Source organism: Chiroxiphia lanceolata, chromosome 3 (genome assembly GCF_009829145.1).
Source record: "Chiroxiphia lanceolata isolate bChiLan1 chromosome 3, bChiLan1.pri, whole genome shotgun sequence".
Lineage (NCBI taxonomy): Eukaryota > Metazoa > Chordata > Aves > Passeriformes > Pipridae > Chiroxiphia > Chiroxiphia lanceolata.
In genome coordinates, this window is record NC_045639.1 from 1 (window position 1) to 20748 (window position 20748).

Genomic DNA, 20748 nt, shown 5'->3' on the forward strand with positions numbered 1-20748 from the left:
GGGGCCACCGCAGAAAGCTCGGGCTGCCCCCGGGAGTGCCCGGGCTGGCCCAGCACCTGGCAAAACCCCTTGGTGAAAAGGCAGGCAGCAACTGCGGTTGTTGTACCGTTTCTTTAGCCGGGGACTGGAACACAGACAAAATCAAGGTGGTCTTGGAGCTGTGCGGGCTGCGAGCATTTTTCAGCCTTCCTTAGCGGGGCATTCTCCCCCTCTGAAAAGCCGGAAGACTTTAACATCTGGATCCGCACCTGCAGCCGTGCAAATTAATGGAGTTTCTTTTAGGAGACGAAGGGGAAGTTTTCCCGTTGTGAGCCTGAATACCGAGTCTGCTCTGCTTTTTCCATCAGGTGACGAAGCTTACGGAAAAAAAGACCAGAGGCCTGGAGGTGAGTACATTCTACCGAGTTCTGCTTTTCTGGGATGGGTTTGGGAAAATCACGTGACATTCTCAAAAGCTTCTCTCCGTGTTTTCTAGTTGTTTTTTTCAGCCTCGGTCTAAGTTTCGTGTAGAAAAGGGCCTAGAATTATTAGAACAGAGAAACACGACTTTCTCGGGAGAGATGGAAGAAAAGTCTGCTGATTCCAGTTCTGCTTTTCCTGTCTTCCCTTCGACTGTCATTTCCTCTCCCCTGCTGTTCAAACAGGCAGCAATTAATTCCTCTGCTGAAGAGTTTGCCGTACTAAGCGTCCGTCCAATCGATGCCTTCGACTCAAGATAGCACCTGCTCCTTAGTTACAACAAGTTCCTCCCGGGAAATTTTCAGGCGTGCCCATAAATCTCCTCGCTGTTGGTTTGGGAGAACGGGGTTTTCTCGTCGGTGACAGAACAGCCGTGGCATTTGCTATTGAATGCCGGGGGCAATCTAGTCAGAAGAGGCCCCCGTGCTTCACTAATTTTCCCTTTTTGTCCTTCGGGGTGACTTCTTACCGGGGATGTTATTCTTGACCCCCCGGGGCAAGGGGAGGTGTTCACCTGGTCAGCGTCAGGAGCCACCCTAACTGAGGCCCTGGCAGGTGAGTGCTTTTTGTGCGACTGGACGGCGAAGCCGTCCGTGGGAGTGACCTGGCTGTTGGTCAGTGCAGTCCTAATTCAAGTGGCTCTTACTCCGTGTTCCCAGGCTCCCTCTTTTCCTTCGGTCGCCGTGGCCGTGCCGGACGCCTCTGGCAGGACTGACCCCGTGGCTTTAAGGTCCGGCGTGCCGTGTGCCTGCGGGTAAGAAAAGCTGGGAGTGCAGTCCCTCCGCTTTGATTGCTGTGTCTCCTTGGCAGTGATTTGGGAGGGGAATCCCAGAGCGATTTGCTTTGAAGGGGACCTTCAAAGGCCACCCTGTCTTCCGTGGGCAGGGACCCCTTCCACTCTCATCCCCGGCTGGATGCTCCAAGTCCCGTCCAGCCTGGCCTGGAACACTTGGAGGGATCCAGGGGCAGCCTCGGCTTCCCTGTGCAGTGTGCTCTGAGAGCTCTTCACTGGCGTCACGAGAAATGTTGTCGGCACGTTTTGTGCGACGCCGGTGAGCGGGACCTGGGTGAAAATTGCGTCCTCTGAGGTGCTGGGACGAGGAGGACTCGTGCGGGCACCTCCAGAGACAGCGGGAACGGGAGCGTGCTGCGGAGAAGGAAAATTCCAGGTGCTGGGTGCTGAGAAATTTGTCCTTCCCTTGCCCTGTGCTCTGCACTTAGCAATGGGTCAAGTGCAGAAGTTTCCTGGGGACCCTGGAAAATGATGCCGGGTCTGCTGAGAAAAGCGGGGCCAAAAGAGCAGGACCTGGGTCTGCGAGCGTGGGAGAAACAAGGGCCGGGTCATCCTCTGCCTCCGGGAGGGAGGGCAGCAGGAAAGGCCACGGACTAAAGCGCTGAAGAGCCGTTCCCCAGGGAGCCCCTGCCCAGCACTGAGCTTGCTCCTGCACTTGCTGTCCCTTTCCCAGCGGAGCCGAAGCGTCGGGGGCGGGTGCCGGGGGGATGGAGCTGCCGAGGACAAACCGGGAGGGTGTTTGCGAAGGAAGGGGGGAGAAGGAGCTCCTGACGTGCTTTTTTTACTTCTTCATCCCACAGAATTGCCACGAGAGGAAATACCTCAGAGGGGCTTCCCTCCAGATAAGCCCTGAATATGCCAGGAGGTTTCAGCCGGGAGAAAGGAGCTGTGGAAGAAAACCAGCCCAAAAATAGCCAGTGGGGGTCAGCAGGTTTTCCAGTCAAGAAAAACAGGGAGGGAGATGAGGGAATCAGGTTCCAATTCCTAATGATTTGGTGGGTGTAGGAATGATTTCTGTGTGGTTTTCAGTCCCTTTTGATTCCTGGGATGATTTTAAAATGATGGCTTTAGCAATCAACTAAATTGGAGATGTTGTTTTTGAGAGGAAGTGAGGCCAAATAAATGCAGAGAGAGCGTGGAATCATCCTGGGATCGTGGAGTGGTTTGGGTTGGAAAGGATCTCAGGGATCATCTCCTTCCACCCCCTGCCATAGGCAGGGACACCTTCTAATAGACATCCAGCCTGGCCTTGGCCACTTGCAGGGATGGGGCAGCCACAGCTTCTCTGTGCCAGGCCACCTCCCCACCCTCCCAGGGAAGAATGTCTCCCTTATGTGCAATCTTTCCCTTTCTTCTCTGCAGAAGTGGGCTGGGACAAGGGAATTGGCTCCCCCGAGGCCGAGGATCAGAGCGGGCTCTGCACAGGGGACGACTTCCACTTTCGGACAGGGAAGGGCACCTTCGTCCCCACCCCCGGCACGGGGACGGAGTAACATCTGCCTGCAGCTGGCTGGAGTTCCCCTTGGCTCTGGGCTTTCTGTCCACGGGCCAGGGATCACGGCCAGAGTCCTTCCAATCTGGGAACAGCGGCCTTCCCAGCATCCCTGCAGCCCGTCCAGGGCAGGCTGCTGCCCATCGGCCCCCGATCGCAGGTGGATGGAGAAGTGATGGTGTTTCGGGAATGCTGATTGGATTTCCCTGACTGTAGCAACGTGGTCATTAATAAGAAAAATAACAAGTCTATGGAAATTGATTCCTTTTTTGCAGGGAGGGAGTTTGCAGGGACAGAGGGGTTGCGGCGCTCTGGGTTAAATCTTGGCTCTCCAATGTTAAAACTGTGGGCGAGGGCCGGTGGCCGAGCAGGGCCAGCGGCGGTGCCGGACGGGGCCGGCCGGGGGGTCCCTTCCCGGCGGGGTCGCAGCCGCGGGACCCGCCCCCGCCCCGCGCGGCCCCTCCCGGCGCGCCCCGCCCGTCGTCGGGGGCTGCGGCCGCTCCCGGCGCTGCCGAGGAGGGACCGGCCTGTGCTCGGGGCACGGGGGTTCGTTCCTTGTGTTCGAGGGCGGCAGCGGGAGCGGCGCTGCGGGGCGGGACGGGCGGGAGGTGCCGGGTGACGGCGGGGAAGCCGCGGCGGGGCCCGGGGGCTGCAGCTCTCTGGCTTCCCGACTGGCTTTGCAGACATTCGCCACCTTCAGAGGAGGCACAAATCCCCGCGGAGCTGAGCGAGGGGTGCGGGGAGCGCAGGGAGCTGGGGCGGGGCTGTGACCAGGGCAGGGTGTGCGCAGGGCCCCAACACCCGCACCCAAAACCGGCCCGAAACAGCCCCAGAGCCCAGAGCGAAGCGCCGCGGGATCGCCCCGGCCCCGCCCCTCGACCCGCCCAGGCCCGCCCCCCAGCTAGCGCCGGCCCCGCCCCTCGGCCCGCCCATGCCCACTCCCCCGGCTCGTGCCCCCCCGCCCCTAGGCCCGCCCAGGCCCGCCCCCGGCTCGCGCCGGCCCGCCCTGCCCGCCCCCGAGAACGCCGCTGTCCCCGTAGGCCCCGCTCCCCTTGTCCCGGGAGAGCTCCCGGCCGGGCCGTGCCCGCGGAGCTCCCACCCGCCCTTCCCCGGCCCCAGCAGCGCTGCCGGGGCGGCGGCGGCGGCGGCGGGAGCCGCGCTGAGGGAACGGGGGGCGGGGCCGCGCCGAGGGGCGGGGCCGGGCTGAGCGGGCGGGGCGGGGCCGCAGGGCCAGGCGGGCTGCGATTGGGCGGAGGCGCTCGAGTGCTGATTGGGCAGCGCTGCCGGCCCGCGCTATAGAAGGGCCGGCGGGGCAGGTGCGGGCGGTTGTGTGTGAGGGCTGCGGGGGCGGCTCCGCTGCTGCCCGGGCTGCGGAGGGGAGAGCGCCTGGGCCGCTGGGTTTATGGACCGGGGCAGCTGGGGGCGTTTAGGGGCGCGTTGTGCTGGGCAGCGGGGACCGGGTAAGCCCGTTACCTGCCGGGTGCCCCCGGGGGGAGCCGGGGCAGGGCTGCGGGGCTGGTGCTCTCTGGGTGTCTCGGGTTTTGCTTTGCGATTCCAAAGCCTTTCCCCGTGCAGGGTTACGAGGCAAAGACTGCTTGAACTTGCATTTTCGGCGCTGCGTTAATGCTTTTTGCTCGCTCTGTGTCGGTTTCCAGGCTGGCTCGTGGTTTCCCCTGGTGCGGAGGCGAGTTGTGCTTCCTGCGGGGAGAGAGAAGGGCCTCGGGAAGCTGCTCCATGACCCCCAGCTGTGCCGAGCCCGGGAGTCTGTCCAGGTAAGAGCGGGGCTTGTACTGCCAGGGAGGAGCTGGGTTTGCTGTTGGCAGATAGAATATGCCCGTGCCTTTAAATGCGAGGACAGGCAGAAGCTGGGAGGGACCCTGAGCAGGTTTGGTGGCACGACAGCAGTTTGAAAAGACCTTGACTGTGGGGGAATTGTCCTGGTAAAATGATTCCTTTTTTGCAGGGAGGCAGTTTGCAAGGACAGGGGAGTTGCTGTGCTCTCTAGCAGAAATACTCCCCTTGGGATGTCCCGGGTGAGGAAATGTTGGCCACGTGTGGGCTGGAGCAAAGGTGTGTGGGTGCCTGTGTGTGACGCCCGTGGGTGTGCAGGAAGGGGGTTCTGGTGCCATGGGAGCTGCCAGGGAGCCAAAAAGGGCACAGTTGTCTGAAAAAGGCAAGAAGTCTCGGCCTCTGTTGACACCTGTACCAAAGGAGATGCAAATTTTCCCTTTGTCATCTGCAGACTTCACAAAACTCCCCAGGAAAGGAAGCTTTAGATTCCTCCCCAGCTTTATGCTAAAGGTTTCCTTCCTCCTGTTTCAGCACCCTTTCTCCTGTTGGGAGAGCACAAGGTGGATGGAGAGGATCTGCAGGCACAAGGGACTCGTACAACTGCGATTTTCCTACAGCCCTCATGAAAGGGACTTCCAGGACACTCTTGGGAATGTGTCAGCTCTCCTCCTAGAGCTTTTCTATAGAATATTTGAACACAAAGGGTAAAACTAAAGTCAGGTCTGTTCTGGAGTATGTTAAATTTCTGCAAAGCTCCTTTCCTCTGTTTATTTTCTGTTCTGGAAAGAACAATCTGGGGTTCCTGGGCACTTCCTATTGAGTGATTCCATGAAAATAATGTTGTACTGAAAGGGGAAAGGAGCTGTCTGTGGGAGGTCAGATGTCCATGATAAAAGCTTTATGCTTTCCAGTCAGTAAAGCCTTAAAATATCTCGCCATGTGTAGGAATGCCTGGCTTGTAAAACTCACCAGCTGAGCCTTAGAGGCTTCTTTGCAGAGCTGAGTTGAGGCAGCAGAATTGGCCCCCAGGAGGGACTCTGTGCCTGCTCTCCCGTGGCTCCAAGGGATCTCTGGGCCTTCACGCCGGCACCGAGATTTTCTCGGGAAGGGCCTCAGATCCCCGGACCAGTCTGGGACACAGGCAAGATCCCCCTGCCTTTAGAAATGAGGCCTTCTTGGGGCTTCCTGCCCGTCCACGTTGGTGGGTTCCCAAGAAGGCCTCTTGAAATGCCTTTTGGGCTGTGCATTGAAGCCTTGGCAGCAAATTGGGCCCCTGGAGGGACAGTGCTGTTGGTGCCCCCCGGGCTGGGGCACCCCGAGGACTCCAGCGCGCACCGAAAGGATTATTCGGGGAGATCCTCGGGGTGCCCGGCCCTGGGGAGCTCAAAGCAAGGTCCCTGCAATGGATTCAGGCATTGCTGACAGTATCCCAGGGCTACCTGGCCCTGCTGGACATGGAGCTCTCTCATGGGCTGTAATTGGGTGATAAAAGTGGGGCTCCAAGTGCCAAAGAAGGGTGGGATTGGGATTAAGAAATGAGCAGTGATGGTGCAATTGGCTGTTTGCTCTGGAATGTGACTGTAAGAGCTGCAGGAGTGCAAGGGGTGTGTTCCAGTCCCCAGCATTTGGTTTGCACATGTCCTGGTCAGACACAGGTCCAACTTCCTCAGTCCTTAACACAGTAGAGGGAGAATTAAGGACTGGCACTGTTAAGGTGATTGGTGTGACAGGGGTCAGACTGGGAAAACATTGGGTGATTCCTGAGTTTGTCTGTTTGCCAAACTCACCCAAACCTGTGCTAGGAAGAGATGGAGTGGAAAAGTTGAGGCAGCAATGAAAAGGAAAACTGGGACTATTGACACTGTAATTGCTGAAACTAAATGTGTCCAAGCAGCAGCTCTTGTTGTGCAGGGAATTACTCCTGTCAGCAGCAAGGGCCCGACTGAAGTGGCAGCTGCAGTTGTTCCTGTGGTGTGGGCCAGTGGAATTGCAGGAGAGTGGAAGAGGCAGAAGCTGTAGGTATTACCCCTACTGTGGGATCTCTCCTGGTAAGGCCAAACCAGTATCCTTTAAAATCAGAATGCCAGCTTGGATTGGTTGCAGGAACAACTGAATTTGCTCCTCCTGGTTTGCTTGTAGGATGTGAATGCAAGAACCTGCCAAGAAAACCAATGGCCAAGGGGATTGATGAGTGCAGGACCTGAGAGAACCCCCTGAAATGACAACCTGGAGTAGTTTGCAGTCTTAGATTGAAAAGATGGCCTTTGCTGCATCTCCTGGAGCGAGGAAAGCCAAGAAACCTTTGCTTTTGCAGGAGAAAATGGGGGAAGCGGGAAGGAAGAAGAGAAGCCCCGTGACTCCTCCCTGAGCCCCAGACAGCCCAGGAACTGCCTCCCTGGGAATGGTGGCACGGGCTGGACTCTGGATTGCTCCCTCTGGATGTGTGGTAAGACTGTGATGCCAACTTTTAAAAACAGAGCCTGTAAGGATTTGCTGCCTTGGCTAGATGGTGCAAGGGCAGCCTTTAAGCAGCTGAAGCATTCCCTGAGGAGAGCTCTGGGTCTACCAGATGTCTCAGAACTGTTGGCAGCATCTTTGGTGGGGAGGGCAAAGAAAGGCCAAGGTGTGCAGTGACCTGCCTGACAAGGGACTTTGAGTTCATGGCATCCCTGATGGTGACCTTTGTGGGCTGTTCCCCCTGTAGGGCAGGTGATAGTCCCAGCTACAGGGATGGGGAAAATGGTTAAAAGGGAGCCCCAAAAGCTGGAAAGGCTCCTGGAGGCTCTTGGCCAAGAGAGTTTGCTGAGTTCCCCCTGACAGAAGGACAGTGATAGCTTTTGAGTGCTAGGAGATCCTTTGAATAGGTAGCCTTGAGTGTGTCCTTGTTGCCCCAGTAGGCCTTGTCCAACTCCCCATCTTCCAGGAGATACACATGTTAAAGTTGAAACTGCTCTTCCTAATCCTTTGTTGGCTTGAGGCTCTCCCCTGCAGGAACTCCAGGAACTCCTGGTGCCGCCTGGGCCGATGGATTGGACGCCCCAGCCCCTCCGTTCCTGCCCAGCCACTGGGGCCGTGTCGAGTGGTGGCACTGCCAGCCCTGCAGGTGAAGGGGAAAGGGCCTTTGCAGGTCTTGGGGATCCCATTTACAGCAGGTAAAGTTGCAGAACAAGGACGTGGGGTCTGTTATTCTTGAGTTAGGAAAGCTCCTTTTGCTTGGTGAGCAGAACAAAGTGGATCCTTCAGAGTTCCCATCCGTGTTTGTGTCTCAGCCTGTGTTATGATTCAGGGCTGTCAGTTGTTGTCACTGAGGAGTCAAACTCTGCTTTAAATAAGGAGACACTGGCCTGATGGCCCAGTGTCAAGGAAAAAGGGGGAATGATGTCTGAGTGTGGAGATGTAACAAGCGCTGATCCTTTTTGCAGTGGGATGGATCCTGGAAACTGCCCAGAGCTGAGCCAAGGGATTTCAAGGGACCAAGCAAGGGAGGTGAAGAAAGAAGGAAGAAGGGAACTGAGGCAGCAGCCAAGCAGCACCAAGTTGCTGTGTCAGCAGGTGAGTTGTGTTGAGGTTCCTCAGGCAGGCACTGAGGACTGTGAGGGCTCCAGACAGAGCAGACCTGGGAAGGCCCTCGGTAAAGCTCCTTGGAAACCTTCTAAGGGTAGGTGTGTATGGTGATAAGTGTTGGGAAATGTCCTGAATGTGGACCAGGAATGCAGGGAAGGAAAATGAACCCTCCTGTAATGCTGCCCCCTCCCATGAGCTGCAGTGGAGGCACCTCCGTGTGCCCTTTGGGAGCGGATTGCCAGGACACCCGGCGGGCTGGGATCATGGCAGGGTGTTGTAAGCAAGGAATGCCTGGCTTGTAAAACTCACCAGCTGAGCCTTAGAGGCTTCTTTGCAGAGCTGAGTTGAGGCAGCAGAATTGGCCCCCAGGAGGGACTCTGTGCCTGCTCTCCCGTGGCTCCAAGGGATCTCTGGGCCTTCACGCCGGCACCGAGATTTTCTCGGGAAGGGCCTCAGATCCCCGGACCAGTCTGGGACACAGGCAAGATCCCCCTGCCTTTAGAAATGAGGCCTTCTTGGGGCTTCCTGCCCGTCCACGGTGCTGGGTTCCCAAGAAGGCCTCTTGAAATGCCTTTTGGGCTGTGCATTGAAGCCTTGGCAGCAAATTGGGCCCCTGGAGGGACAGTGCTGTTGGTGCCCCCCGGGCTGGGGCACCCCGAGGACTCCAGCGCGCACCGAAAGGATTATTCGGGGAGATCCTCGGGGTGCCCGGCCCTGGGGAGCTCAAAGCAAGGTCCCTGCAATGGATTCAGGCATTGCTGACAGTATCCCAGGGCTACCTGTCCCTGCTGGACATGGAGCTCTCTCATGGGCTGTAATTGGGTGATAAAAGTGGGGCTCCAAGTGCCAAAGAAGGGTGGGATTGGGATTAAGAAATGAGCAGTGATGGTGCAGTTGGCTGTTTGCTCTGGAATGTGACTGTAAGAGCTGCAGGAGTGCAAGGTGTGTGTTCCAGTCCCCAGCATTTGGTTTGCACATGTCCTGGTCAGACACAGGTCCAACTTCCTCAGTCCTTAACACAGTAGAGGGAGAATTAAGGACTGGCACTGTTAAGGTGATTGATGTGGCAGGGGTCAGACTGGGAAAACGTTGGGTGATTCCTGAGTTTGTCTGTTTGCCAAACTCACCCAAACCTGTGCTAGGAAGAGATGGAGTGGAAAAGTTGAGGCAGCAATGAAAAGGAAAACTGGGGCTATTGACACTGTAATTGCTGAAACTAAATGTGTCCAAGCAGCAGCTCTTGTTGTGCAGGGAATAACTCCTGTCAGCAGCAAGGGCCCGACTGAAGTGGCAGCTGCAGTTGTTCCTGTGGTGTGGGCCAGTGGAATTCCAAGAAAATGGACAAGGGCAGAACCTGTAAGAATTACCCCTAAGCCTGAGTCTCTACTGGTAAGGCAAACCCAGTATCCTTTAAAATTAGGAAGCCAAGCTGCCTTGGTTCCAGTAACAGCTAAATTTGCTAATCATGGTTTGATAGTAGAATGGGAATGCAAGGACCTGTAAAGAAAGGAAGGGGCAAGGTGATTGATTTCTGGGAGCAGGGGCTGGCAGACAGTGGCACTGGATGTTTGGTTGTGGTTGGGAATGAGCAGCTTGGCGTCCCCAGGGTTGTCTGTGCTGGGGGTGGGTTTGGGTCCTGTGTGGCCACAGGTCTGTGCAGCAGCTGGAGCCTGGTCAGGTTTGGGGGCTGTGGTGTGCCAGGCTCCTGAGTCTGTTGTGCCTGTTTCCTTTCAGTGTCCCAGTGTCCCTGCTTGGCTGTTTGTTGCCCTGCAGGCAGAAGAGCCCAGGCCTGAGCTGGCTGAGTGTTGGTGTGACCCACAGTGGGTGTCCCCTGCCCTCGGGACAGTCCCCAGAGCTCCCTTTGGCATCCCCTGGTGAAGGGTGGGAGCTGCCCAGAGCCAGCAGCATCCAGCTGGAGGATCCCGGAGGATGCAGCTGATGTTGCCTGGGAGGTAAGAGGTGGGGGTGCAGGAGCTGGCAGGGGTGTTTGCAGGCAGAGGGAGGGCAGGAGCAGGAGAATTGCAGCTGCCAGCAGCTGGGGCAGTGCTGGATGGAGTCGGGGCTGGGAAAGGGCCCTGAGTGTCGGGGCAGGGGAGAGCCCAGGGTGGCCCTGGGAGCCCTGGGGCTGTGAACCAGTGCAGTGGGCAAAGGAATGGGCACTGGAGAGCTGGGCAAACAGCTGGAGGAGTTGCAGGGAGAACCAGCAGACTGGAATCCAGGAGCAGCAGCTCCTTGTGTGTGTGTGTAGAAGCAGGTGTACTGCAGCCCCGAGTGAGGTGGGAAATGAACCTCAGGAGGCTGGGAACGAGTCCCCCAAACTGGTTCAAGTGGGATGGACTCTTCCCAAGAGTCTGAAAAGCTTTTTTTGTTGTTGTTTGTTTTGCTTTATCAGTTGAAAACTGAAGTGATTTTCAAGGTGTTGGCACTTGTTTTCCTGTGTCTTTGGTGAGGTGTTGACTCAGTACCTTTCTTGGAGCTGCTGTTGGATGAAGAGGTGCCCCCAGTTCACTCCTAAGGTCCTGGTTTTCTTCCCTGCTTCTCCCAGCATGTCCAGGAGATGGAATTCCAGTGCTCCAGTCTAGGTGGGTCGTGGTGCTCCCAAAAGGAGCCTTTGTGCCTTCAGAACAAGTTCAGTTGCCACTGGAGCTGTTGGAGAAGTGGAGCATTGGCAGTGAGAGGTGGGGAATGATGTTGTTCTGGCACAGACGAAATGAACAGTGATGGTACAATTGGCTGTTTTCTCTTGAATGTAACTGTGAGAGCTCCAGGAGTGCAAGGTGGGAAAAATGGTTAAAAGAGAGCCACAAGAGCTGGAAATATTCCTGGAGCTCTTGGCCAAGAGAGTTTGCTGAGTTCCCCTGACAGAAGGACAGTGATAGCTTTTGTGTGCTAGGAGATCCTTTGAATAGGTAGCCTTGAGTGTGTCCTTGTTGCCCCAGTAGGCCTTGTCCAACTCCCCATAGTCCATGAGATACACATATTAAAGTTGAAAATTGAAAAGTTTAAAATCTTTCTAATCCTTTGTTGGCTTGAGGCTCTCCCCTGCAGGAACTCCAGGAACTCCTGGTGCCGCCTGGGCCGATGGATTGGACGCCCCAGCCCCTCCGTTCCTGCCCAGCCACTGGGGCCGTGTCGAGTGGTGGCACTGCCAGCCCTGCAGGTGAAGGGGAAAGGGCCTTTGCAGGTCTTGGGGATCACATTTATGGCAGGTAAAGTTGCAGAAAAAGGATCTTGAGTTCAGAAAGCTCCTTTTGCTTGGTGAGCAGAACAAAGTGGATCCTTCAGAGTTCCCATCCGTGTTTGTGTCTCAGCCTGTGTTATGATTCAGGGCTGTCAGTTGTTGTCACTGAGGAGTCAAACTCTGCTTTAAATAAGGAGACACTGGCCTGATGGCCCAGTGTCAAGGAAAAAGGGGAAATGATGTCTGAGTGTGGAGATGTAACAAGAGCTAATCCTTTTTGCAGTGGGATGGAGCCTGGAAACTGCCCAGAGCTGAGCCAAGGGATTTCAAGGGACCAAGCAAGGGAGGTGAAGAAAGAAGGAAGAAGGGAACTGAGGCAGCAGCCAAGCAGCACCAAGTTGCTGTGTCAGCAGGTGAGTTGTGTTGAGGTTCCTCAGGCAGGCACTGAGGACTTGGAGGGCTCCAGACATGAAGACCTGGGAAGGCCCTTGGTGAAGCTCCTTGGAAACCTTATGAGGGTAGGTGTGTATGGTGATAAGTGTTGGGAAATGTCCTGAATGTGGACCAGGAATGCAGGGAAGGAAAATGAATCCTCCTGTACTGCTGCCATATCAGCTGCAGTGGAGACACCTCCGTGTGCCCTTTGGGAGTTGATTGCCAGTGCACTTGGTGGGCTGGAATGATTCAAGAGCACAGTAATAGAAGATTGCCTGGCTTCTAAAACTTACCAGCTGAGTCTTAGAGCTTCTTCTAGGAAATTTTATGTGACATCTGAACCCCTAGTATGGACTTGTGAGTTCAGTTGGCAAGAGATTGTCCAGGGAACAGGAATCTTTCTCAGTGCCAGAAGTTGCACTTGATGAACTTCCCCTGTGAGTTGATGCCCTTGGCAGAAGAGGTGCTCAGCAAGGAGGCTCTTTGCTCCTAGGCAGGAAGCAAGGCCTGTGCCCTTCCTCCCCAAGGCCCAGCCCAGCAGGGCTGGCAGGAGCTGCTGGTGTGGTTGCTCTTTGGGTTCTCAGCTGTGCCCGTGGGGTGGTGACATCATGTTCCTGCCTGTGCTCCAGGGCAGCCAAAAGCCCCAGCCCAGCCCCTGGGCCTCTTTGGGAGCCTGAGCTATTGCAGCCCTGGGGATGGCTTTGGTTTCCTTCTCTCCTCAGAGTAAAACTGTGTGGGAGAGTCTGTGATCTCCCTGGTTTTTGTATCACAACTGAAATGTGGAAGAAAGTTGACCTTGTGTAATGTCCCCGCTGACTTGGCCGGGTTGAACCCACAGGGCCAGATTGTTGTAGTGTGCAGGTTATTGTTTGTGTCTGAGCAGTTTGGGGTTTATTTGCCAAGGGAGGCTGTGGAATGTTATGGTGTTTTTGTCCCAATATTTGGAGGCAGTGCCCTGGATTAGTTGATTTCTGCCTGGCTCCCTGATGTCTGAGTTCTGAGGTGTACCAAGAACTGGTAGTTTTTGCAGTGGGATGTACCCTAGAAACTGCCTGGAGCTGAGCCAAGGAACTGAAAGGGACTGAGCAAGCAAAGTAAAGAAAGAATGAAGAAGGGAACTGAGGCAGCTGTCAAGCAGCACCAAGCTCCTCTACAACCAGGTGAGTTGTCTTGAAGTTGATAAGGTGGTCACTGAGAACTTTGGGGGCTGCAGGCACAGGTGAGCACCAGAGACCCCTGATGGAGAGACCTTATAAAGGTTTGTGTATATGGGAACAGGTGTTGGGAGTGTCCTGAATATGGAACAGGAATGCAGGGAAGGAAAATGAACCCTCCTGTAATGTTGACCCCTCCCACGAGCTGCAGTGGAGGCACCTCCGTGTGCCCTTTGGGAGCGGATTGCCAGGACACCCGGCGGGCTGGGATCATGGCAGGGTGTTGTAAGCAAGGAATGCCTGGCTTGTAAAACTCCCCAGCTGAGCCTTAGAGGCTTCTTTGCAGAGCTGAGTTGAGGCAGCAGAATTGGCCCCCAGGAGGGACTCTGTGCCTGCTCTCCCGTGGCTCCAAGGGATCTCTGGGCCTTCACGCCGGCACCGAGATTTTCTCAGGAAGGGCCTCAGATCCCCGGACCAGTCTGGGACACAGGCAAGATCCCCCTGCCTTTAGAAATGAGGCCTTCTTGGGGCTTCCTGCCCGTCCACGGTGCTGGGTTCCCAAGAAGGCCTCTTGAAATGCCTTTTGGGCTGTGCATTGAAGCCTTGGCAGCAAATTGGGCCCCTGGAGGGACAGTGCTGTTGGTGCCCCCCGGGCTGGGGCACCCCGAGGACTCCAGCGCGCACCGAAAGGATTATTCGGGGAGATCCTCGGGGTGCCCGGCCCTGGGGAGCTCAAAGCAAGGTCCCTGCAATGGATTCAGGCATTGCTGACAGTATCCCAGGGCTACCTGGCCCTGCTAGACATGGAGCTCTCTCATGGGCTGTAATTGGGTGATAAAAGTGGGGCTCCAAGTGCCAAAGAAGGGTGGGATTGGGATTAAGAAATGAGCAGTGATGGTGCAGTTGGCTGTTTGCTCTGCAATGTGACTGTAAGAGCTGCAGGAGTGCAAGGTGTGTGTTCCAGTCCCCAGCATTTGGTTTGCACATGTCCTGGTCAGACACAGGTCCAACTTCCTCAGTCCTTAACACAATAGAGGGAGAATTAAGGGCTGGCACTGTTAAGGTGATTGTTGTGACAGGGGTCAGACTGGGAAAACATTGGGTGATTCCTGAGTTTGTCTGTTTGCCAAACTCACCCAAACCTGTGCTAGGAAGAGATGGAGTGGAAAAGTTGAGGCAGCAATGAAAAGGAAAACTGGGGCTATTGACACTGTAATTGCTGAAACTAAATGTGTCCAAGCAGCAGCTCTTGTTGTGCAGGGAATAACTCCTGTCAGCAGCAAGGGCCCGACTGAAGTGGCAGCTGCAGTTGTTCCTGTGGTGTGGGCCAGTGGAATTGCAGGAGAGTGGAAGAGGCAGAAGCTGTAGGTATTACCCCTACTGTGGGATCTCTCCTGGTAAGGCCAAACCAGTATCCTTTAAAATCAGAATGCCAGCTTGGATTGGTTGCAGGAACAACTGAATTTGCTCCTCCTGGTTTGCTTGTAGGATGTGAATGCAAGAACCTGCCAAGAAAACCAATGACCAAGGGGATTGATGAGTGCAGGACCTGAGAGAACCCCCTGAAATGACAACCTGGAGTAGTTTGCAGTCTTAGATTGAAAAGATGGCCTTTGCTGCATCTCCTGGAGCGAGGAAAGCCAAGAAACCTTTGCTTTTGCAGGAGAAAATGGGGGAAGCGGGAAGGAAGAAGAGAAGCCCCGTGACTCCTCCCTGAGCCCCAGACAGCCCAGGAACTGCCTCCCTGGGAATGGTGGCACGGGCTGGACTCTGGATTGCTCCCTCTGGATGTGTGGTAAGACTGTGATGCCAACTTTTAAAAACAGAGCCTGTAAGGATTTGCTGCCTTGGCTAGATGGTGCAAGGGCAGCCTTTAAGCAGCTGAAGCATTCCCTGAGGAGAGCTCTGGGTCTACCAGATGTCTCAGAACTGTTGGCAGCATCTTTGGTGGGGAGGGCAAAGAAAGGCCAAGGTGTGCAGTGACCTGCCTGACAAGGGACTTTGAGTTCATGGCATCCCTGATGGTGACCTTTGTGGGCTGTTCCCCCTGTAGGGCAGGTGATAGTCCCAGCTACAGGGATGGGGAAAATGGTTAAAAGGGAGCCCCAAAAGCTGGAAATGCTCCTGGAGGCTCTTGGCCAAGAGAGTTTGCTGAGTTCCCCCTGACAGAAGGACAGTGGTAGCTTTTGAGTGCTAGGAGATCCTTTGAATAGGTAGCCTTGAGTGTGTCCTTGTTGCCCCAGTAGGCCTTGTCCAACTCCCCATCTTCCAGGAGATACACATGTTAAAGTTGAAACTGCTCTTCCTAATCCTTTGTTGGCTTGAGGCTCTCCCCTGCAGGAACTCCAGGAACTCCTGGTGCCGCCTGGGCCGATGGATTGGACGCCCCAGCCCCTCCGTTCCTGCCCAGCCACTGGGGCCGTGTCGAGTGGTGGCACTGCCAGCCCTGCAGGTGAAGGGGAAAGGGCCTTTGCAGGTCTTGGGGATCCCATTTACAGCAGGTAAAGTTGCAGAACAAGGACGTGGGGTCTGTTATTCTTGAGTTAGGAAAGCTCCTTTGGCTTGGTGAGCAGAACAAAGTGGATCCTTCAGAGTTCCCATCCGTGTTTGTGTCTCAGCCTGTGTTATGATTCAGGGCTGTCAGTTGTTGTCACTGAGGAGTCAAACTCTGCTTTAAATAAGGAGACACTGGCCTGATGGCCCAGTGTCAAGGAAAAAGGGGGAATGATGTCTGAGTGTGGAGATGTAACAAGAGCTGATCCTTTTTGCAGTGGGATGTATCCTGGAAACTGCCCAGAGCTGAGCCAAGGGATTTCAAGGGACCAAGCAAGGGAGGTGAAGAAAGAAGGAAGAAGGGAACTGAGGCAGCAGCCAAGCAGCACCAAGTTGCTGTGTCAGCAGGTGAGTTGTGTTGAGGTTCCTCAGGCAGGCACTGAGGACTTGGAGGGCTCCAGACAGAGCAGACCCGGGAAGGCCCTCGGTGAAGCTCCTTGGAAACCTTCTAAGGGTAGGTGTGTATGGTGATAAGTGTTGGGAAATGTCCTGAATGTGGACCAGGAATGCAGGGAAGGAAAATGAACCCTCCTGTAATGCTGCCCCCTCCCATGAGCAGCAGTGGAGGCACCTCCGTGTGCCCTTTGGGAGCGGATTGCCAGGACACCCGGCGGGCTGGGATCATGGCAGGGTGTTGTAAGCAAGGAATGCCTGGCTTGTAAAACTCACCAGCTGAGCCTTAGAGGCTTCTTTGCAGAGCTGAGTTGAGGCAGCAGAATTGGCCCCCAGGAGGGACTCTGTGCCTGCTCTCCCGTGGCTCCAAGGGATCTCTGGGCCTTCACGCCGGCACCGAGATTTTCTCGGGAAGGGCCTCAGATCCCCGGACCAGTCTGGGACACAGGCAAGATCCCCCTGCCTTTAGAAATGAGGCCTTCTTGGGGCTTCCTGCCCGTCCACGTGCTGGGTTCCCAAGAAGGCCTCTTGAAATGCCTTTTGGGCTGTGCATTGAAGCCTTGGCAGCAAATTGGGCCCCTGGAGGGACAGTGCTGTTGGTGCCCCCCGGGCTGGGGCACCCCGAGGACTCCAGCGCGCACCGAAAGGATTATTCGGGGAGATCCTCGGGGTGCCCGGCCCTGGGGAGCTCAAAGCAAGGTCCCTGCAATGGATTCAGGCATTGCTGACAGTATCCCAGGGCTACCTGGCCCTGCTGGACATGGAGCTCTCTCATGGGCTGTAATTGGGTGATAAAAGTGGGGCTCCAAGTGCCAAAGAAGGGTGGGATTGGGATTAAGAAATGAGCAGTGATGGTGCAATTGGCTGTTTGCTCTGGAATGTGACTGTAAGAGCTGCAGGAGTGCAAGGTGTGTGTTCCAGTCCCCAGCATTTGGGTTGCACATGTCCTGGTCAGACACAGGTCCAACTTCCTCAGTCCTTAACACAGTAGAGGGAGAATTAAGGACTGGCACTGTTAAGGTGATTGGTGTGACAGGGGTCAGACTGGGAAAACATTGGGTGATTCCTGAGTTTGTCTGTTTACCAAACTCACCCAAACCTGTGCTAGGAAGAGATGGAGTGGAGTCTCTGATCTCCTGGGCAGTTGTTCTGCATGACCTAGGAGTCTCTGGGGTTAGACTGGGCTGTGCAGACAGGGAGCAGTTTGTCCTGTGGAGTTGGGTTGGGTTTGTTCAGGATGCCTTGGGAGGCAGGGCTGGAGAGGCTCCTCTGTTGGCTGTAGTGGTGGAAGGCTGTAGCAGGAGGGCTGGAGCCCTTGGACCTCCTGCTCCCCCCGTGAGCCCCGACGGGACCGTGCCCTTGGCAATGGAGGGCCCCCCATTGCTGAGTCAGCGGTTCCGGGGGCCAGGAGGGATGGGATCAGGATGCCGAGCTCCGCCCAGGGCCAGGGCTGCAGATGTGCAACCAGGGAAAGAACTGAAAGCAGAGGGAGATGGAGGCCAAGCTCCAGCACGGGGATGGGGGAGAAAAGACCCTGCTCCTCAGGTGGAGCTTTGAATTCCCTGGAAAAATGGATCCTGTCAGACGGTTCAGCCCTTGTGGGTGCTGGAGCAGAGGCCTCTGTAATTTATGGTCGCCCTGAAAGGGTGCAAGGACAGCAAGTTTTGAGTGCAGGATGAGGTGGCAAACAAAGTGAAGTGGACCAGAGAACAGCTGAGGATAAAACTGGCCCTGTGCCAGAGCAGCCTCGTGCAGTGCTTGTTGGTCCTGTGCAGTGCTTGTTGGTGTCCCTGAGTGTCCCATTGCAGTGGATGTTTCCAAGGGTGCCTTGTGCTGGGAACACTGGGGGCAGTTCCCTTTCCCTGGGCAGGGCAGGCAGGGCATGTTTACCCCCCCTCGAGGGTGGCTCCACAGTCCCCCCCTCTGCCCTGGGAGCCTGGCAGAACACCTGGCCCCACTGTCCTTGCCAGAGAGGGGACAAGGGATGGTTGGAGGGGTGAGGGAATGGGTCAGGAGTACAGGCACCATTGGAGTGAGTAGTGCAGCACATGGAAAGGAAGGGGGGCAGTTAATCCACACAAAATCCAAGCAGCTGCCCAACCTGTGGGTTTGGTATCACTAAGTACTTACTTTATTTGCCATTTGCCTTAAGTTTTATACACCTTCCAAGTACCAGCTGTGTTTTGAAGACCTTCTTACAGTTGTTTCGAGTGAAATTTGGAATGCTACACATTTAGAAAGAGATGATTTTCCTGTGAATAAACTACTAAAAAAGGGGGGGGGGGAGTGAGGAAAGCCAAGTTCAGGAGATAACCTTAGGAACTGTTTTTGGAAGTTGTTTACCTAAACAGCCCAAATTGGTTTGAGCTGCAGCAGAAACGTGGGGAGAAGGAGAGGGTTTGTATTTTGACAGTTTTTGAAGTTTTTTTGCAGGGACTACTGACAGGTTCTCTTTGAAGTCCGAAACCCATTAGCATGGGGAAATGTGTGTTTGGCTTTAGAGGTAGGAGTATATATTTATCTTTGAACTATAGGAATGCTTCTATGTATTTGAATTTTAAATTGCGCGTGAAGCAGAACTATGTTTGTGTTTTACAGGTTCTATTTTCATAAAAATAGAAATGCATCATTGGATCTCCCTCATGTGAGGGCAAACCACAAGCCTGATCATTTCTTAGTCCCTAACCCCCAGTGCCATCAACTCAGAGGTGTGTTTGTGTGCAGAGGGGTTGCAGTGGTGGTGGCCACCGGGAGAATGGGACCAGCTGGAAATGTCTGGGGGGGGTGGAGAGCTGGGCATGGATCCCTTGGGATTTGGCTCCCAGATCCACCCCCAGCCCTCAGGAAAACCAGAGGGCCCAGAACCCTGAGGTGAAGGGAGTCCCATTTGCAGAAGGGTTTTTAGATTGGGGAAAAGCTCTCCAGAACAAAGCCGGGGTTAAAAACACCTTCAGGCAGAAGCTGAGGAGCACAAACCCTGAAGTCATCAAGTTATTAAGTTTGGTTCAAAGCCATTGGCTTCTAAGTCAGTTTTAATGAAGTGTTAAAAGGGTAACTTAAATCAGGTTAATTTCTGATGGAGGATAATGGGAAGAAGTTAAGTGGTTTGTTTAAGTTCACTAAACCTGTTTGCTATCAATCCGTGATTCTTTAATTGAGCATCGTTTGGAATTTTTCTTTTTGCATTTGTTCCTTGTGTGCTCTTCTCTCTCCAAGGGCTGTTTGGAGGTCTTTCTGATTGGTTAAATGTTTTTAAGGTCAGTGCTAGACTGGGGTGGACAGTCACTGTAACATTATTTGGGGTTTGATGCATTTTTTTCTGTGTCCCCTGTTTGATGTCTCATGTTCAGCGAGGGATTGGTCAGAGTTTCTCCCAAGCCTTTGTTTTCCAAGTGAAAATCCAAAAGGGGGAATTGTAGGTGCAGCTTTGCCCTGGAGCTGCAGCTGGAGCCTGGCAAAGAACAAGGAAAACCTCCCTGGGGAAGGAAGGGGGAGAAAGACAAGAACAGCAGCTGCAGCCAGAAAGGTTGGTTTGGGTGTGAGAAGAGCTGCTGAGACCCAGCAAGGGGCTCTAGGGGGAGTCTGGGAGCTCTATAGGGGAGCTGGGAGCTCTGTAGGGGCTCTGGGGGCTCTATGGGGAATCTGGGGGCTCTATAGGGGATCTGGGGGCTCTATGGGGAATCTGGGGGCTCTGTGGGGAATCTGGGGCCTCTGTAGGGAATCGGGGGGCTCTATAGGGGCTCTGGGGGTTCTATGGGGAGTCGGGGGGCTCTATAGGGGATCTGGGGGCTCTATAGGGGATCTGGGGGCTCTATGGGGGATCTGGGAGCTCTGTGGGGAATCTGGGGGCTCTATAGGGGATCGGGGAGCTCTGTGGGGAATCTGGGGGCTCCATAGGGGATCTGGGAGCTCTGTGGGGAATCTGGGGCCTCTGTAGGGAATCGGGGGGCTCTATAGGGGCTCTGGGGGTTCTATGGGGAGTCGGGTGGCTCTATAGGGGATCGGGGGGCTCTCTAATGGGTCAGGGGTCTCTCTAGGGGATCTGGGGTCTCTCTAGGGAATCTGGGGTCCCTCCAAAGGCTCTGGGGTCCCTGCCATGGCCGTGAGCAGAGCTGCTGCCGCCCCAGCGAGAGGCGAGAGCAGTGGCTGCCCAGAAGCAAGAAAGCCAAGAGAGCTGAACGAGGGGCACGTGGGCAGGGCCAGGAGGGAGGAGAGAAGGAATTTGTTCCTCAGCAAACAAATAAAGATTGGAGTCATTGCAGGGGACACTTGGCTCAGTTTGTGCTCATTTTCTGGGGAGATTTGGGTCAGTTTGGGGGCATTTTCTGGGGAGATTTGGGTCAGTTTGGGGGCATTTTCTGGGGAGATTTGGGTCAGTTTGGGGGCATGTTTGGGGTTATTTTTTGTAAGTTTCTGATCATTTTTGGGGTGATTTGGGTGAGTTTCTGGTCCTTTTTTGGGGAGATTTGGGTGAATTTTGGGATGATTTTTTGGGGTGATTTGGGTGAGTTTCTGGTCCTTTTTTGGGGAGATTTGGGACAGTTTGGGGTCATTTTTGGGGGAGATTTGAGTCAGTTTTGGGGGTATTTTTGGGGTGATTTGGGTGAGTTTCTGGTCCTTTTTTGGGGAGCTTTGGGTGAATTTTGGGATGAGTTTTTGGGGTGATTTGGGTGAGTTTCTGGTCCTTTTTTGGGGAGATTTGGGTGATTTTTGGGATAATTTTTTGGGGTGATTTGGGTGAGTTTCTGGTCCTTTTTTGGGGAGATTTGGGACAGTTTGGGGTCATTTTTGGGGGAGATTTGAGTCAGTTTTAGGGTCATTTTTTGGGGTGATTTGGGTGAGTTTCTGGTCCTTTTTTGGGGAGATTTGGGTGAATTTTTGGGATGATTTTTTGGGGTGATTTGGGTGAGTTTGACGTGTTTTGGGTCCTTTT

General features: G+C 54.8%; 4 long non-coding RNA genes across 5 annotated transcripts; all 4 read left to right on the forward strand.

The window, feature by feature from the left end:
- Nucleotides 1–1173: 1173 nt before the first annotated feature.
- On the forward strand, nucleotides 1174–2157 carry LOC116784148. Of its 2 annotated transcripts, none has more exons than XR_004355968.1 (2): nucleotides 1174–1213; nucleotides 2053–2157. It is a non-coding gene; the product is annotated as an uncharacterized LOC116784148 (long non-coding RNA). The 2 variants fall into 2 exon arrangements; XR_004355969.1 differs by lacking the exon at nucleotides 1174–1213 and adding an exon at nucleotides 1538–1628.
- Nucleotides 2158–2840: 683 nt separating this feature from the next.
- On the forward strand, nucleotides 2841–5208 carry LOC116784154. The gene is made up of 3 exons (XR_004355977.1): nucleotides 2841–2904; nucleotides 4400–4516; nucleotides 4987–5208. It is a non-coding gene; the product is annotated as an uncharacterized LOC116784154 (long non-coding RNA).
- Nucleotides 5209–12502: 7294 nt separating this feature from the next.
- LOC116784149 lies at nucleotides 12503–15220 on the forward strand. The gene is made up of 3 exons (XR_004355970.1): nucleotides 12503–12875; nucleotides 14533–14664; nucleotides 15196–15220. It is a non-coding gene; the product is annotated as an uncharacterized LOC116784149 (long non-coding RNA).
- A 3947-nt stretch (nucleotides 15221–19167) lies between these two features.
- LOC116784152 lies at nucleotides 19168–20045 on the forward strand. The gene is made up of 2 exons (XR_004355974.1): nucleotides 19168–19395; nucleotides 19873–20045. It is a non-coding gene; the product is annotated as an uncharacterized LOC116784152 (long non-coding RNA).
- Nucleotides 20046–20748: the final 703 nt, after the last annotated feature.